Source organism: Sceloporus undulatus, chromosome 2 (genome assembly GCF_019175285.1).
Source record: "Sceloporus undulatus isolate JIND9_A2432 ecotype Alabama chromosome 2, SceUnd_v1.1, whole genome shotgun sequence".
NCBI classification, from domain to species: domain Eukaryota; kingdom Metazoa; phylum Chordata; class Lepidosauria; order Squamata; family Phrynosomatidae; genus Sceloporus; species Sceloporus undulatus.
This window is the reverse complement of record NC_056523.1, coordinates 24,479,361-24,498,563: the sequence shown is the minus strand read 5'-3', so window position 1 is coordinate 24,498,563 and position 19,203 is coordinate 24,479,361. Positions and strand designations below refer to the sequence as shown.

The 19,203-nt window shown below is 42.4% G+C and overlaps 1 long non-coding RNA gene across 1 annotated transcript; it reads left to right on the top strand.

Moving 5' to 3' along the window:
• The first annotated feature begins 641 nt into the window (after window positions 1–641).
• Window positions 642–17,466, top strand: LOC121922221. Its single transcript, XR_006102123.1, has 3 exons — window positions 642–1,092; window positions 2,192–2,272; window positions 17,336–17,466. It is a non-coding gene; the product is annotated as an uncharacterized LOC121922221 (long non-coding RNA).
• The last annotated feature ends 1,737 nt before the right edge of the window (window positions 17,467–19,203 follow it).

Here is a 19,203-nt window from a genome sequence, read left to right as displayed (position 1 = left end):
GTGGGATAGACAAATGGAGCAGAGGGGTCTCTTCTTGGAGGTATTTAAACAGAGGCTGGAGCTTTCAGGGATGGTATTATTGCCTTCTACATAGCGTCCTGCATAAAGCATTGGGTTGGAATAGATGACCTCCAAAACAACTAACAAACCTGTGCATCAACGACAATTCCAGGAATAAAATTATTAATAAAGACAGGGTCTTCCTTTTCCAGGATATGACCTACATTTCAGCCTTCTGTCCGGGTGGGATTTCAAAATAACCTCCATTTTGAGCATGACCAGGAAGCATGAATTTACATTTTCTCGAGTTTTTAGCTCTTATTTTGTAATGTCCTCCATTTTTGGGAATGTCCTAGATTTTGCGGTGCCTTGTCCCCCTTTGCATTGAGGGCATCTGATCACCCCGAATGATTAACCTTCAATCAACATTGCCACAAAAACACAACAAAGCCCATAATGTCACATCCTGAAAACCTCATCTTTCTCATCCGAAAATAAAAAGGAATGGGTTTTGTCGACTGTGTTTGGATCAATGTCGCGTTATTTCTCATTGAAGCCAATGTTGTTTGAAAAACTACCCGCTTTTGTGAGTTATTTCTAATTTCTTTCTATTTCTAATTTCTGTCTTTAAAGGAGGAAATTATCTCAGAACTCTGGAGGATGTCCACAAGTCAAGAACAGGATCTCTCCATCCAGCTAACATAACTTTCATTTTCTCCTCCAAAAGAAGCAGATGCATTTAACATAATTCTGAGGAAAAGCACATACAATTTTGATAAATTTCATAACTGACACCTGTCACAATTTGGCAGCATGATAAAGTTTTTTTAAAAGCACAAATCACATATAGGTGTTGCATCTTTGTTTCCTAGCTTCATCTCACTTGTCTTCCTTTTCTCCTTGAGGTGAGAGTAGCTACTAGTGAAAGGGGGCAGCTCTCTGCACCATCCACAGCCAAGAGGTGATCTGAGAATGCCTGCTAACGCCAGACCAACTACTGACTGTCAGCAGTGGCAGAAGATCCTCATGGCTAGTTGCATCCAGTGTGCATGAATTGGTTTGGAGGACGGCAACTAGGGAAGCCACAGTCTGGTAAAGTGACTACAGTATTTTGGTCCACAGCCCCTTTGTTGTTTGTTGTTGTTGTTGTGCCATCAAGTTGTTTCTGACTTATAGACTCTATGGCAAACATCATGGGGGTTTCTTGGCAAGGTTTGCTTAGAGCAGGTTTGCACTACCTTCCCCTGAGGCTGAGAGCATGCAACTTGCAGGCAGTGAGTTTTTAGACCCAAAATATAACTTGCATGGTCTAATCGGCACTGCAGAAATAATGCAGTTTTACACCGCTTTAGCTGCCATAGTCCAATGCTATGGAATCCTGGGATTTGTAATTTGTTGTGGCACCAGAGTTCTCTGACAGAAAGGGCTAAGTGTCTCACACAACTACAGTTCCCAGATTTCCATAGCTTTGAGGCAAGTAGTAGAAAAGCAGTGTAAAATTGGATTTTTTCTACAGTGCAGATGCAGCCTGCATTATTTCTGCAGTGCTGAATAGATCCAGGTTTTAGCAGGAAGTCTGGCCTACACCTGTGGTAATGCAACCAACCAAAGTCTCATCCACACTGAAGGAATAAAACAGTTTGACACCACTTTAATTGCAATGACCAAATGCTATGGAATTCTGAAATGTATAGTTTTGTGAGATGTTTTGCCTTTCCTGTCAGAGAGCAATGGTACTCTACCAAACTACAAATACTAGGATTCCATGGCACTGAGCAATAAAAGTTAAAGTGGTGTCAAACTGCTTCATCTCTGTAATGTGGCAGCAGCATGGGACTTTAGCATGACAACACATGGCTTGTCACCATTTGTAATGTATAAAAAAATTAGTCTCAGATTACATTTAAAAAATAAATTTATGTGCCTGTATTCCTTCTGTTCAAAAGATTGTACATTTCCAAACTATGGCTCTCCATCTGCAACTTGGAACCAGAGCTTGGAAAGTTACTTTTTAAAAGTAATCTGTTCTCTTTACCTGTTTTGGTGCTTGAAAAATAATCCCTTTTTTAATGCTTTATTTATATGTTTTATGCTTGAAAAGTAATTCCATGTCTTTACAAATGTTTAGTCAAAGTAGCTTAATGCTTTACTTACTATGTTCCTGTTTCTTTTCTTTCATGTCCATATTAAGAGAATGGCACTTATCTTGAAAAATCCCTATCGAAATGTAAGATTCCTCAGATAGAAAACATTGCTCATTAAACCAATAACGGTAAGGCTTCCCCTCCACTCCAAGTACTACTTTTCAAATGACGTTTTGTTGCAGCTCTGTTGCCCACCAAATCACCTTACAAGTACAGTCGGCCCTCCTTATCCACGGATTTTCTAACCACAGATTCAAACATCCACAGCTTGAAAATAGTAAAAAAAAGTATAAATTCCAAATAGCAAACCTTGATTTTTCATATTATATAAGGGACACCATTTTGCTCTGTCGTTATATTAAATGGGACTTGAGCATCCACGACTTTCGTTATCCACGGGGGATCCTGCAGTGAAACCCCAGCGGATAACAAGGGCCCACTGTAATGGTGTTACTTCCAGGGCTGGCTCAAGACATTTTCCTATCCAAGGCAATTAAGCAAAGAACATGTTTGGGATCCATTCTACCTACATGAGCTATGTACTAGGCCAGGGCCTGAACCTTCCTTTAATATGGGTGATGGGAGAACATCTTTTTGTGCAGGAGTGGCAGATGTGCTTCTCTAAATATTTTAGACTCCACCTTGCATAATCCCTCACCATTAGCTATGCTATATAGGGCTGTTGGAAGTTGTAGTCTAACCACACCTGGAGGGCCAGAATTGCCCACCCCTGTTCTTTTGGATCTGACAGCAGCAGTCTAACTTAGGAAGTACAATACACAACTCTGTACTCTTAGACCATGTTGATGCTAATGCCTACCCACCCTCTACCCGACTGCACTGGAAAAGAGTCTCAAGCAGGCTGCATCTACACTGCAGAAATAATCCAATTTGACACAACTTTAACCAATGAGGTTCAATACTGTGGAATTCTGGGATTTGTAGTTTGTTGTGGTATCAGAGCTCTCTGACAGGGAAGGCTAAATGCCTCACAAAACTTGCGTAGTGGTTTGAGTGTTGGACTATGACTCTGGAGACCAGTGTTTGATTCTCTGCTCAGACATAAAACCCACTGGGTGACCTTGGGCAAGTCACACTCTCTCAGCCTCAAGGGAAGGCAATGGCAAACCTCTTCTGAACAAATTTTGCAATGATAGTTTGCCTTAGGGTCACCATTACATCAGAAATGACTTGAAGGCACACAACAACGATAGCTAGATCGATCGATCAATAGATAGATCTTATGAGTCCTTGTGGCTGAACATCTAATCAAATAAAAATACTGGGTGGTTTATTGATACTGTACTAAATTTTATAATTTACTTTTCTCACACACACTGCTGTTCAGGTAGCATCTCATAAAGATATTTTTGGTTCCCACTGTCAATGGTCATGGCATTCCTTGAAAGAAGCCCTCAAGTTGTTTAGGGTAGGTCCCATCTGTACAAAACATTTGCTTCTCTTTTTCCTTCTTCTGCCAAAAAATAATAAAGGTTAGAAAATTCATTTTCTGAGGAGCCACCACACTTCATGCCTTATTGTCTCTTTCTAATTACCCTTCATCATGACAGACTATGATTACTGGGTGTCCCTTATTATAAAGGATGTCCTTTATCTAAGCACTTGAAAGCGCTTGTCCCTTACATACATGGAACAAGATACCCCAAAATCCCATATATTGGGTTGTGGGAGTGATGAGAGGAGCAGATGTTCAGAAAATTTAATCAAATCTGATATGCAAGTTACTTTGAATTTGAACCATAGCTATCATACATTTTTGATAGGATTAAAACAGGATTGTTGATGCATGCCAAAAAATTTAAAAAATATTTTTTAGAAAGTACCTAATAAAATAACCTATGTTTAGAGAATGTGAGCAATGTGTTAATTTTATCAAGCGACACATGGCTAAGTTGGCTGAAATCAATATTTCACACAATGGCAGAATTTTAATCCTGTACTATTTAAGACATCTGATACAGGAGGTCAGCATTTTTTCCCCCAACAGAGTCCCAAGAACCGGTATCATATTTCTGCCCATGAGCAACAACTGTATTGTTCTTTCCTGAAAACTCACCAGGGATTGGTAGCTGATGGGTGTACTATCATTAATTGCAACAGGATAGTCATAGCCCAGCAGTTTCTCTGAAGTTAACTGTATTCCGTCAGCCAGGCTGGGTTCTTTGAAACAGCTTTGGACAGACACGACATCCCCGTGGCTGTGTGTCTGCTCGCTCAGCGGGAGTGATCGTGTCATTCCAAAGCAATTCCTGTTCTTGTGTCTTCCTGGGCCTGGGACATCTGGTCTGCCCAAAATGCACCCACATCTTCTTGCCGCTTTGTGCTTAAGTGCCTTGGATTTCTGTGACTAGACGCTCTTCAGCCAAAGAGAAGGGACATGTTCCTAAGGGAAATCTGTTGAATACAGATTAAAAAAAAAAAATAGCTGTGTGGTCCACAGCTGCTCCCTGCCCCCAACCATTAGGTAACAGTCAAAATTTGGATTCAATCCACTTATTTTAGCCTAGTACAACACCTAATTTACCCTAATCCTACCTGCACTCTCCTCTCTGTGACAGCCCTTATTTGGAAGAAAACTACAATGAATGTATGGAGGGTATTTGTATGTACATATTGTGTTTGTAAGAATTATATCCCATGAATCATCCATGGCATACAGATCCCTCAAGTATCTACAGACACCATATGAACCAGTCAGGAGTTACATCATGCCAGGACATAGATGGGGCTTTTGTATTTAGGTTTTCAATGCACCCATAAGACACATTGCTAGGCTCCCCACCAATTCTGGGGAGCTGAAACACCAGTAATTGTAGCTGATGTCAACTGGAGACTATGGCGTTTATCACACGGGAGGCAAAGCACCCAAATCCTGTGGATAAACAGGGTTTAAATCCATGGAATATCCCGCAAAAGCAGGATTGTTTTCAGACAACATCACCTGCTGTCACCATTAACCCATGAATAAACCGACCAAAATGTGCCACTTTTTATTTTCGGGATTTTCCTGAAAATAAGAAGCAGCCAAATCGCACACTTTAATTAACAGGTTAAGTCCAGGATAATGGCAACATCACGTGACATCATCTGAAAACAATCCCACTTTTGTGATATTCCTGGATTTAATCCCCATTTATCCACAGGGTTTGGGCACTTCCCTCCTTTGTGATAAACTCCAGAGTAAAGGAGACCTGTAGCCTTCTGTATTAGAGCAGTATTCACACTGCAAAATTAAAGCAGTTTGACACCACTTTAATTGCCATGACTCTATCCTACAGAATCCTGGGATTTGTAGTTCGTTGAGGTATTCAGTCTGCCAAAGAGCCCTGGTGCCTCACCAAACTACAAATCCAAATATTTGGTAGGATAGAATAAAGGCAGTAAAGTGGTGTCAAACTGCTTTAATTCTGCAGTGTGGATATAGCCTAAGATGATGGTATAATGTGCAACAGGACTTTGCAATGGAAAAAAAAAGTCTAACAAAGCTGCACCTTTGAAAACAGTCATCATGTTTGGTTCTCTAACTATTGAGTTTATCACACTAAGGAAATCGTGTGTTCATCCCATGAATATCCCAGAAAAATCGCATAATTACACATAATGATTTCACACGACATCTCACAAAACCTGCCATTAAAGGGGTCACAAAGAAGCATCAATGCACATCTTTTTACTTTCAGGATTTCAGCTACAGTGCATTTCCTATATCACTTTATTTGCACACTTGCGTGTGATAATCATCCATGTAATTACTTGCCATTTCCACTTCATTTGCAGGATGCTTTAAATGTGCTTTAATCTCTCTTTAATGTCGAAATCAGCCCCAGTGTGATAAAACTCTTATGTTGGTCATCTGCCTCCCAAAAGCCCCAGTCAGCATATGGCAAATGGTAAATTTTGTGGAGACTGTAGGCCCAAACATCTGGAAAGTCAAAGGCTACCTGATCCTATGCTGAAGAAAGTTTCCTAACTTGGTCTCCTAACTCCTACCTCCCATCTGCTGTACTCAGAAGATGAGGAAGTTCATGCTAGCTTCATGTGATTTGATGCTTCCTGCCTCAGTTTGCAGATGGCCTTATCCACATTGTGGCTGGAAGCTCTTGTCTACTACACCATCAACAGACCCAGCTCTGGTGGTTTCTCCCCAGGAAATCACTCTTTATCTCTAGAGGACAGAAGGGGTATTAAGAAACCCAACCTAAAGGAATCTACCCCCTCACACTGCATTGTCGACACAATAAATTGCTCCAGTTGTTCCACTGTTTTGAATTGTGTGGTTCTCTATTGTTGGACTGCAAGTCCTAGCAGCCCTAACCTGTATAGCCATCATAGGGATTGATGCTGGGAGTCCAAATCCACCATTTGGAGGGCCACACAATTCCCATCTCAGTGCATCACTGGACTTCCTACAGTTAAAACCCATTCTCCTCCCACAGTCAAAATATAGTTCCTTTCCCGTGTTCTGCAAATATTTTATTATTGGACCCTTAATTCCTCTCAGCTGCAGCCTGTATAGGGCAATGGTTGAGAATATTGGAAGTTGTAGTCCAACACCTGGAGGGCTACTGTTTCCCAGTCCCTTCGATTTATGGGTACATTAATAACATGAAAATTAGAAGAAGCCAAAGATCTCCAAAGTACAACACTGTGTATCCAAAATGGATGAGTTAGATACTTTTCAGAAATTCATATTACACAGTACATGCTGCTGTTTACTTTAGTCAGTTGAAGAGTTCTGCTTCTAAATAAGGTGATTTCAATTTTGGCTGTTCTAGTAAATATCCACTGACAAGTTTCTATTCCTGATGGATCAATTTCATTTTTTTAAATCTTTGCAAGTCAGTAGCCATTGCAACATCCTTTGAGGATAAATTCCTTATATTATCCATGTAGCACACAAAGAAGTGCTGAAGCCCATTTTTCAGATCATTCTTCAGTTTGCCCACCTTGCTGATTTGTATACAATTTTGGTTTTACAACTGTTCTTGTTATAGTGTGCTTTCAAGTCGTTTCCGACTTATGGGGACCCTAAGGCAAACCTATCACAGGGTTTTCTTGACAAGTTTCTTCAGAGGGGTTTGCCACTGCCATCCTCTGAAGCTGAGACAGTGTGACTTGCCCAAGGTCATCCAGTTTCCATGGCCAAGTGGGGAATCAAACCCTGATCGTCAGAGTCATTGTTCAACATCCAAACCACTATTATCAAGCTGGCTCTCTTTATAATTGCTACCTTGCTATTATATTTTATCTCAGCCTCAATAGTTAGTTGGTTTTAGAATCTCGCAAAGCCAAGTTTAGTAGTTTGAGTATTAAAGTACAGTACTCAGTTGTGGTGTATTAGTTTCAGTATGAGACTTGGACTCAGGTTTGAATCCCCGCTCGGCCATGGAAACCCACTGGGTGACCTTGTGCAAGTCACAGTCTCAGCCTTAGAGGAAGTCAAAGGCAAACCGTCTTTGATCTAACCTTGATTTAAAAAAAAAAAAAACATAATAGAGTTGCCTTAACAACTTGAAGGCACACAACAACAAAGGCATAATCATTTTGCACAATATTCAAGTGTGCCATCATCTAGCACAGAATCTTGTGGCATATTTTGGCTACCCTTAAAGTACACATATCTAACTCTCATTATTTCAGACAACAGGATGTTTCTACAATAAGCCCATGTACCTTCCCATGGCATCCACCCCCAACCTAGCCCCATTCTGGTGTGCCCCAAGTTGGCCCAAAAGTGTAGAAGAGAATGAACAAAATCCAGAAGAGCAGGGTAGGAGAGCAGGGAACGAAATCCAAGTGCAGCTGGAACATTAAGAGTAAAACAGCTGCTTTTGGGATTCCGTTGCCCACTATCAAACCATCAGCGGAAGGCGATCTGCAGTCAACACTGGAGAGGTAGCAAAGCCTGGCAGCAGAGGCAGCTTTGTCCTTGCATCACTACAGACATTCTTGAGAATGAGAAAAAGAGAGAAAGAGCATGAAGCTCATTCCAACAGCAGTTACACCTTCCGCACAGCAGAGATGCCAAAAGTCCTGTAAGGAGAGAAAGCACATCCAAAGTCAACAAATCTTTCTACAGACTCTTCAGCAATTGGAGTGCGCCACTTTGGGCAGAGTATGGCATGGAAAAAGGAACATATGTACTAACTAAACCAACAAATGAATTAACATCCCTCCAAAACTACCTCTGTGGGGGCATCCACACTGCACAATTATAACGGTTTGATATCACTTCAACTGTCATGGTGTCATCTTATGGTAAGGTCAGATTTGTAGGTTAGTAAGGTGCCAACAATTCTCTAGTATGCTCCCTTGGGCTACTTGAATAGCATGGAGCAATGGCTATTAAAATGGTATCAAAGTGCTATCTATATTGTGTTGGGTGGATTGCTGCTATAATACTGACTCTGTATTGAATGCTGTCTTCCAGGTTATAGTAGTCTGAGTATTGGACTAAGACTCTGAGAAGCAAAGGTCTGAATCCTCACTTTGCCATGGAAACCCAGTGGACAAGTCACACTCTCTCATTCCAGGAGGAAGGCAATGGCAAGCCCCTTCTGAACAAATCTTGCCAAGAAACCCTATGTTAGGTTTCACTTTAGGATCACAACGCTTCAGAAACTACATGAAGACACACAACAACAAAGCAATGTATATGTATGGGTGACTAGTGATCTTTTTTTAAGAGTGTGGACAGTTCAACATCTTTAACTGGAAGAGATATCTTGATCCTGAGTTGTCTACATATGATTCAATTCCACTAAAAATGGAAGTCACACTAATTCAACTTAATTGTAGAGTATCAATTACAGAGTCAGACTAGGGGACTGGACAGACCAAAATTCAAATTTCAGGGAATGTGTGAATCTCATTAGGTGGCCATGCACCATTACCATCTTTCAAATCCAAAATACCTTACAGGCTTGTTGGAAAGATAGGGCTGGGGACAGGACAGAAATGAGAGACGACACTGCTTTGAGCTTCTTGGAATATAAATGTACTTGATAAAACAAAATGTTTAAGTTTATTGAACAGGTTGGTTAAAGGAGACATTATGTCATTTTAATAATGATGATAACACAGTCTTGGAAATGGTTATTGTTGCTGTTATTGTCTGCCTTAAAGTTATTTCTGAATTACAGAGACCCTAAGGTGAACATATCACAGTTTTGGGGGGCAAGTTTTTTCAGAGGAGGGATCCCATCCTCTGAGGTTGAGAACATGTGACTTTACATGGCTGAGTGGTGCATTTACATGGCTGAGTGGTGATTCGAACCCTGTTCTCCAGAGTCATCGTTCAGTGTTCAAACTACTACACCATGCTAGCTTTGTTTGGAAATGGCTGCTCACCTGTAATAAATAATGAAAGCCCTTATGCAATTGAACTTTCATGCCAACTGAGGTGGTTTTTAATATTTGAGTTATTTGTTGTTGTTGTTATGTGCCTCCAAGGCAACCCTGACTTATGGTGACCCTAGTGGCAAGGCTTATTCAAAGGAGGTTTCCCATTGCCTTTCTCTGAGGCTGGGCGAATCAGACTTTCCCAAGGCTGCCCTTGTCTCCAGCACTCAAACCACTACAACACAGTGAGATATAGAAACAGGGAGATGCCCCAACAGAGGTGTACAAACACGACTGAAGCACACCCTGTTTCAACAACATCTCTTGTGCAAACAGCTTGGCTGGTAACCTTCCTTGGCAAGCAAGACGTCGTCTTCTCCCTTGCCATACCCTACCCACCCTTGGCATTGGAGTCTCTTTCTTCCTCCACCCTCACCCCATTCTCCAGGCCCTAGGTGGGCACACCGGACAGTGGCAGAGGATCCTTTTCTATGTCTATATCTTCCTCCTGTTGGTTGGCACCTCAGTCCCTACCCAGAGTTATTAAGATCCTCCTGGGTGCAGCCAGGCTGGAAGCTCAGTCAGCATGATTTGCCAGGGTCAGGTTTCTGAACTGATTGTTCTTCCCTCTCTCATCACCCTCTCCTTTGCAGCAGGGCAGATGGGAGCATTGTGTTCTGTACCAGGAAACAGGAGAAGGAGAGAGGAGCCCTAAGGGGAAAAGACTCTCAAGGAAGAAAGGAAAGGGGGGGGGGGGGGAAGGACCTTCACACCTCAGGGACCTGTGGATTTTTAACCCAACCTGATCCTCTAGGACAAGTAATACATGAAGGTATTACCGTTCATGCAGAAAACACTGTTTAAAAAAAACTTTAAAAGAAAAGTCACCCATTCAGATAATAAGAATAAGCTATCCCCATGTGCTGAGTGCCTCTAAGTTGCTTCCAACCTATAGTGGCCCTATGGTGAATTTATGACAGGATTTCCTTGGCAAGTTTCCTCAGAGGAGGTTTGCCATTGCCATCCTCTGAGGCTGAGAGAATGTGACCCGGTCAAGGTCACCCAGTGAGTTTTCATGGCCAAGTGGGGATTTGAACCCTGTCCTCCAGAGTCATAGTCCAACACTCAAACCACTACGCCACTCTGGCTCACATAAGCTACCTGCTCTCCTCTTTATTCTTTTATACTGCACTACACAACTTAGCTAGTATTCACAACTCTGCATTACTGCTTACGTATGGACACAGAGACTGAGTCCCTCTGCTTTCACTCCTGCATCCTGGCGAGATGGTATTCACCACATACAGTGGTCATATATAATTATAAATGTATATAAATATAAATATATATATATAAATATATATATATACATATATGTATGCATACAGTCGCCCATCCTAACTCACAGATCTGAGATTCGCACCCTCGAATATCCATAGAGGGGTGACCTCTGCTATTTCCTATGGTGCGCGCACCCAGACCACGCACTCCTACCGCTCTAGGCGGCTCTTTTTTTGTGGCACATCTGTGCTGCAGCATAGAGATGCTACAGCACAGACACGGGGCAAAGATGGGCGGCACAGAGCCATCCATCTGTACTGCCCAAATAAAAAACAAACCTAATCTGAAGTCTTGGCTGAATCAAAACCTGACTCAAAATTTGACTCAAACTGTCAAATTGATCTGCAGTCCAAATGTGAGGGGCATCAATTTAGGTTTTGCTAATACATAAAATCATAAAATCATAGAATCATAGATGGTTAAATATAAGTGATGGCAGGGGTCCTGAATGTTTAATGTTTTTATTAATTGAATTTATATCCAAACTTTGCTTCAACAGTTGTATGTGAATCCTTTCCTCCCTATCTTCACTGTGTCAGGCTGAGAGAGAGAAAGAGAAACTAGTCTGGGATCACCCAGTGAATTTCATAACTGAGCAAGGTCCTGAACCGAGATCTCCCAATACCTTTCTAAAATTCTAACCAGTACACCATACAGTCACCAAAGTTACACCTGCCAAAATCCCCTCTGTTATGTACTTGATGGCTATTTTAAAAGGAATAGTTGAGCATCTTAGAGCAGGTGAAGCTTGTCTCCCTAGACAATTCAAATTGCTGGTTATGACCTATAAAGCCCTAAATGGCTTAGGTCCAAATTATTTGAAAGACCATATCTCCCCATATAAACCTGAAAAACTGCATCATCAGGAGAAGGCTTTATCTCAGTCTACAAATTAAATAAATAGATTATTTTATAACTTAATAAATGACAACTTAATAAATAAATAACCTAATAAATTTAATAACAAATTAATTAAATAGATACATAATTATTGTTTTCTGCTTTTAACATGCTTTCATCCTGGTTCCCAGTGGTTTCTTCATTTGAAGAGCAGCCTGACATGCAAACATTATTGGAACTGGTCAAAGTGCAAAGCTGTTTAGATGGCAATCTCACCTGTGCCACTGGCTATACTGGTTGATGGGATTTGCAGGCCTACCCCTTTGGGGAAAATGCCCTTTGCTCAGAAAGTCTTCCCTGCCCTCCTCCTTTCTACCAGGATGAAACACTTCTTATGCTGACTTTCTGTGTGCCAGGCTGCTGCTGTTCAAGGCATCAAACCAGAGCCATTGAAAAGCAGGGCAGCCTATGGGGACTGGCTGTGTTGGAAGACATGCAAGGAGTGTATCTCCGCCACAGAGTCACCACAGTTCCAGGCTGCATCTGCACTGCATACATCATGCACTTTGACACCACTTTAATTATCATGGGGTTTGTTGTTTTCATAAGTGAGCAGGGACCAGGGACGTAGCCAAGGGGGGGGGGTTCTTGGGGTCCGGACCCCCCCTTCCATTAGAAAAATGAATGGTGCATGCTGCTGCACCGCTGCGCTCAAGCCCCATTATAATGGTGGCACTTAGTCTGGACCCCCCCCCCTTTCCTAAAATCCTGGCTACATCCCTGCAGGGACCTGAACCTAGATCTCCGGTACTAAACTTTAACCGCTACACTACATAGTCATTGAATTTACACTGCTTAGTTTTGTGAGTTATTTAGTTTTCTCTGTCAGACAGCGCTGGTGCTATACCAAAGTACAGATCCCAAGGTTTCGTAACACTGAGCCATACAATTCTGGGAGTTATAGTTTTGTGAGATATTTAGCCTTCTCTGTCAGTGCCACAACAAACTACAATTCCCAACATTTCACAGCATTGAGACATGGCAGTTAAAGTGGTGTCAAAGTGCATTATTTCTGCAGTGCAGATGCAGCCAAAGATTATTAAACTCTAACATCTCAACAGCTTTGCTCCTCTGGCCTCAGTTTGATAAAATAGAAATAAAACATGGGGAGGGGAGAGTATACAGAACAAAGGACTTTTGACAGTGTTCCCATATTCAGTTCAGAACTTGAAAATATGAACCTTTTTGGACTTCCAGAATCTACCAGCCAACATGCTAGCCAGGGGTTCTGGGAGCTATTTTTCATAAGGGTAACTTTTCCAAGCTCTGCTTCAGTTTCTGGGGGAAACTCCCTGTTTAATTTAGTCCAATCTACACTAAGTCCCATTGGCACACTTCAGTTAACAAACCACTCTGACAAAGAAGCTCCATCTTACAAAATCTTTTTATGCCAATGCAACTCCTTTTTCCTCTTTGCCTTATGGTTTTTGGGGGATTGTTGGTTTTGAAGCAGCATCAGCTTTGGGAAGATGGTGAAGGGTAGTCTTTCAGTGCCAGGTTGCAATAAAGCCTGCTCTAGATGAATTTTCTGTAGAGCTGTGTATTTCTACCTACAACAAGAACGGCAAACAGCAACTATCTTCCAAATCCCTTACTATATGTGTGACCAGCAAAACAGGGGGAAAGAGGAAGAACAAATAAGCCTGTCTTACCAGCATGGTAAAAGGGCATAGTTCTCTAAGTTTGTCCATCAAAACTGAAATCATTAAGAAAGTGAAGGTTGAAAGTGAAGTTTGATCCAGGAGGGAAAAATCCCTGGATGCATTCTGAAAGTAGTTGTCAAGTGATCTCTAGAAGGTTAAAAACGTTGTTGTCTCCTTATACATAATTTACCTGGCCCGATTGTTTCATTTCACACGTGCATCATGCTAGTTCTGAATTTTAAAAAAATGTTTTTTTTGTCAAACTGCTCTTCTCTTTTGTGCCGCACCAATCTATCGCTATTCTTTCCATATTATTTTGGACTCTGGTACCACATTTTCTGTTAAAGAAGTAATTGCCCAGAAACACATATATTAACTGAGGGATACCTGTTCAATGGATTTCCTTCTGACTAACCATCCATAAGACTGTGCCCTGAAATATCCCGGACACTTTGTGCCATGGGGGGATTGAAGAGGCCTAGGGGATGGTAACATTTTCTTACGTTATCTCCTTTTTCTTCTCACCAAAGCTATTAGAAAGAGGTTGGCTTGCTTGAAATAATCCAACTAGTATCTCAGTACCAGTTGCGGATGATTTTTTAATACCTCTCCTTCCCTTCATCAGCCTTTTCTTGTTCTGCTGGCTTGGCAGGAAAGGGAAGAGTCTCGCTTGCTCACCTGGCCAGCAAACCCAGAAGTCAGCCACTTCTCAACCCTCTGAGGTGTCACCCAGTGCCACCTGCACCCTAGTGACACCCTTGAAATATCTGGCAGAAGCAGAATTCGAACTGGGATCTCTTGGCTTCAGAATGATTAAGAAATGACTCCCCTGCTGCTACTGCTCTCTCCCTGTCTTGCATTCAGCTGCGATAGGAAGCATATCATACATGGCACAGAAATGAAGGAGACATCAAGGAAATGGGAACCCACTTCCTGAGCTATGGAGAGACTTGCTTGAAAAGACCCAGATGCAGGGATACAGGGAAGGCTCCACCTGCTCAGTTTTTGGCTTTTGCAGCTGCTGAAAGCATAAAGGACCCAGTGGAAAAGTGCCAGTGGGTAGCAGAAGTGTAACCCCTTGCAAGGAAAGGAGAAATAGGGTTAGGCACCCATACTAAAGAAACACAGAGCTCCTGTCCTGTTGGTTTCCCTTCCCCTTCGTGTTCCTCTTCTGCTTCTTTAACACAGACCACACTTTGGTTGTGGGGCTCACAGCATTTCCTTCCTGTTTTCCCCACAAATACGCAGCGGCCCCTGCCCCAACCATCCCACTGCCTATGTGTATTCTGGGCTGTTCTAGGAAACAAAAAGTGTCAGCTACACTGTAGGAATAATGCAATTTGACACTACTTTAAGTGCTGCAGCCCCATCCTATGGAATCCTAGGATTTGTAGTTTTACAAGGTCTTTAGCCTTTTCTGCCAAAGGGTTCCGGTGCCTCGTGTGAGTATATATGTGTGTGTTGTTTGCCTTCAAGTCATTTCTGACTGATGATGATCCTAAGGCAAACCTATCATGGGGTTTTCTTGGCAAGTTTCTTCAGAGGGGGGTTGCCATTGCCATCCTCTGAGGCTGAGAGAGTGTGATGTATCCAAGGTCATCCAGTGGGTTTACATGGCTGCAGTGGGATCAGAAGCCTGCTCTCCAGAGCCAAGTCCAGCACTCAAAACCACTATACCACGCTGGTTTCCCAAAACTACAAATCCCAAGATTCGGTAGAATGAACCCATGGCAGTTAAAGTGTTGTCAAAAACTGCATTGTTTCTACAGTGTAGCTGCACCCAAAGTTCAAATAACTTGCTTTTTTAGGACAATTCCCAGAATTCCCTACTAGCCATGCTAGCTGAAAGGGATTTAGGGGAGCAGCAGTCCAGCCAAGCAACTTCTATAATTTCTGCTAGGAAAAAAAATGCTTCAGGTGGGAGTTCAAAGAAATATAGTATAAGGTTTCTCTCTCTCTCTCTCTCTCTCTCTCTCTCTCTCTCACACACACACACACACACACACACACCCCAACCTTTGTGGGCATGCATGCCAGTGTGATGCTCCTCTCCTTCTAGTGACCCACCTGCCACCCCAAAGCCCATCCCGCAATCTCTCACCTGCCAGTCTCTGGGAAGGGGGCAGTCAGGGTCTCCAATCCTTGCTTAGCACACTTGCCCCAGGAAAGGCAGTGACAAACACCCTGGCTGCTCGGTTCTTTATCCTTGTTCTGGATCCAGACCAGACCACCAGTGCAACCAGTCACATAGGGAGCTGTTCCAACCCACAAGTAGGTTGAGAGAGGGCGAGGCCATGTGCGAAGGCACTGCCAAGGGTGAGGTCTTGCCACTCTTGTGCCCAACACCTCTTAGATCTGTGCCACCCCTTTCTTGGGCTACTTTATGCTGAGAGGACCAAGGAATTTCTCCCTTCCTTCCCCTCCTGGAAAGGCCATTTCAGCCAATCAGGCTTGCAAAGCAGACTGGAATCACCCTCCTTTTTTCCCCCTCCCCAAACTAACTTCTCCTTTTCCCACAACTGCTGTGGCTGCATTTAATGTTACTACGCCTTGCATCCACCCAGTTCACACAGTTTCGCTTTTGCTATTAGTCTCTGGCCAAATCCCTTCTTGGGCATGCCACTCATCTGAGAACTCTTGGCTCTGATGACAAGTTCACACAGCCTCCTCCTGCCTGCCTTCCCCCAGCACTGGGGCTTTCTCTAACTGCTTTGGTTTCTTATCTAGGCTGCGTCTGGCTTATTTATAGGAGGAAGGCAAGTTTCTCATGCAGGGGAGTTTATCAGACTGGGGCTAATTTCAGCATTAAAAAGACATTAAAGTGCCTTTGAAGCATCCTGCAAATAAAGCAGAAATGGCGAGTAATTGCCAAATGGTTATCACACGCAATTGCGCAAATAAAGTGATATTGGAAATGCATTGTCGCTGAAATCTCAAAAATAAAAAGATGTGTGTTAATGCTTCTTTGTGACCATTTTAATGGTGGGTTTTGTGCAACGCCATGTGAAATCGTTTCACATAATTATGCGACTTTTTCTGGGATATTCATGGGATAAACTCGCAATATCCTTCATGTGATAAACTCCAGACACTTTAGAGATCTTCTTGCAGAATGGTTTGAGAGCTGGACTAAGACACTGGGAGACCAGAGTTTAGAATCCAGTCAGTCATGTAAACCTACTGGATGATCTTGGGCAAGTCACCCTCTTTCAACCTCAGTAGAAGGCAAGAGCAATGGGCAAACCCAATTCTGCCAAGAAAAATCCTTTAGGATCACCATAAGTCAGACTTGAAGGCACCTAACAACAAGAAATGACTTGAAGGCAAACAACAACACAACAACAATCCCAGAAGGTCAGGGCAGAAGGTCACCACACCATCCATCTAGCTAAATTTGGCATCTCACCTTTCCAGCAGCTTTTGAAATATCCCAGATTCCTTCTGCCATTTTCCTCCTTTGTCTTCAGCTTACTTCACTTGCTGCAAACTGAGTTCAAAGTGCAAATGCAGTTTGTACTCAGTTAACTCGGCAAGGATGGAGAGGAGGTTGCAGAGTCTTGCACTTTCCAGTAGAATCAGGCAAAAGCAAAGTGCCACAGCCTCTCCTACCGTGCGTGTTTTTCTTCACTAATAACTTTTGACATTAGAACCATAGAGTTGGAAGAGACCTCAAGGGCCACCCAGTCCAAACCCCTGCCATGCAGGAAGACACAATCAAAGCACCCCCATCAGATGGTTATCCAGCCTCTCTTTAAAGACCTCCAAAGAACGATTGCTGGGGCTAGAGAGGAGCTGGGGTTGCCAGAGATAAGGAGTAGGCCCTTTTCACCTTGAATAAGTCAGTACTGTTTTCACTTAAATATTTAGGGGGAACAAAAGGGGTAAATTCTTTAGTGCATAACTTCTATATTGCATTCGTATCTGTTTTGTATTTATTTTATTTAGGGCTTTAAGATTGCATCAAATGTTGCAATACTACTAAGCAACAGAGACAGAAGAGACCTACAATCAAGTTTTGCACTGGCACCTCACTGGATGCATGGAACATTTGGGACAGTGCACATGTGTGAAATTTAATATGCAATTTATTGTATGGTTGTTAAATATATAAATTGTGACTTTAATTGTGTCCCCAGATAAAGGTACACTCTCACTATCTTTTCCATTCTACAAATAAAAGGTAGCCAACACCTGTACCTGGAGCAACTACAAAATCAAAACACACAAATGCCAAATCTTCATCCTGCCTCTACTTGGTACCCCCTATCATTCCAAAATGTAAAGACCTGGAGTAAATGAGGACAGAGTGGCCTTCATTTGACACAAGGGTAACAGAGGGATGGGAGATGTTGGACACGGGTCAGGTGGTCCTTAGTTCAAATCTCTACTATGCTATTAAGTTAACTGGGGAGCCCTGTCCCTGTCTCAGTCTCTACCTCACAGGACTGGTGTCTGGATAAAACAGGATAGCTCCCTTGACTTTTGCCTGGACGGGTAACATAGAGGTAGGATAAATAATTATATTTTCAAAAGTCTAGCTCTCTACATAGGTAGACAATGAGACATCTTTAGACTGAAACGTCTTCAAGTGAGAGTGTTAGGTATTACAGTATGTTCAAATTGAGCTAAATTATTATGTGATCTACAAATGGGTGTCCACAACGTTCAAGAAATATGATTCTCTATGAAAGCCAGCATGTTGTAGTGGTTTGATTATTGGACTAGGACTCTGGAGACTAGGATTCGAATCCCAGTTCAGCCATAGAAACCCAATGGGTGACCTTGGGCAAATCATACACTCTCACAGTCTCAGAGGATAGAAGTGGCACACCCCCTGTGAAGACACTTGCCAAGAAAACCTCATAGTAGGTTCACCACTTTAGGGTCGCCATAAGCTGGAAATGACTTAAAGGCACACAACAACAACATTCTCTTGTGCAGATGTTTGTTGAAACGTTCTGGCAATTCTCCAGAAGCATCATGGACCAGAACAATGGAGAAAGCTCAGCCACCTTGAAAATTGAATGGATGGAAGCATCTTGAGCCTAGTCCTAGCCTGGACGGTTCTATCATTACACAGAAGGAAGCAGGAAGCAGATTTGGGGGAGTTGGGTCACCTAAGGCAGCTAATGGTTAGTTTTATATTATTGTCTGTTGCTTTATTTTTATTGCCAGAGAGACAAAGTTGCCGGATTTTTCTGCCAAAATAACTTGGGCACTATACAGTTTGACTTTAGGAAAAGTGGAGTGGTTCAGTGGATGTCCATTTCCTGCTTTGCAGTTTGCTGCTTCACCAACAGCTGTGCTGGCTGGAGGGACTGTGATAGTTGTAGGTACTAAGGTAAAGGCACAAGAGGAGCAAAATTAGGGCATTGCCCCCCTAAATAAGAATTCTGCTCCTTCAGTCCTCAAGTTTCTAGCTTTTCAGAGAGTGAGATAATGAAAATGAAAAAACATCAAACCAAGGACCTTTGCTATATTTGCATTCCTTGGTAATGTTGTTGAACTGTACCTTCAAGTTGCTTCCAACATATGGCAACCCTAAAGTGTACCTATCACAGAGTTTTCTGGGGCTGAGAGTATGTGACTCATCCAAGATCACCCAGTGAGTTCCATGGTTGAGCAGGAAACTGAACCCTGATTTCCAGCGCTGTAGTCTAACGCTCAAACCACTACACCACGCTGGTTCTCTTGGTAATGTTACTCACTCTTTTTCTATATTTCTAAAGGTTCAACTGAAACTAGAAATTTGGGGACTGGAAAATTTCATTCAGGGAACAGCATTCTTATGGAGGAGCAATGTTCTAACACAC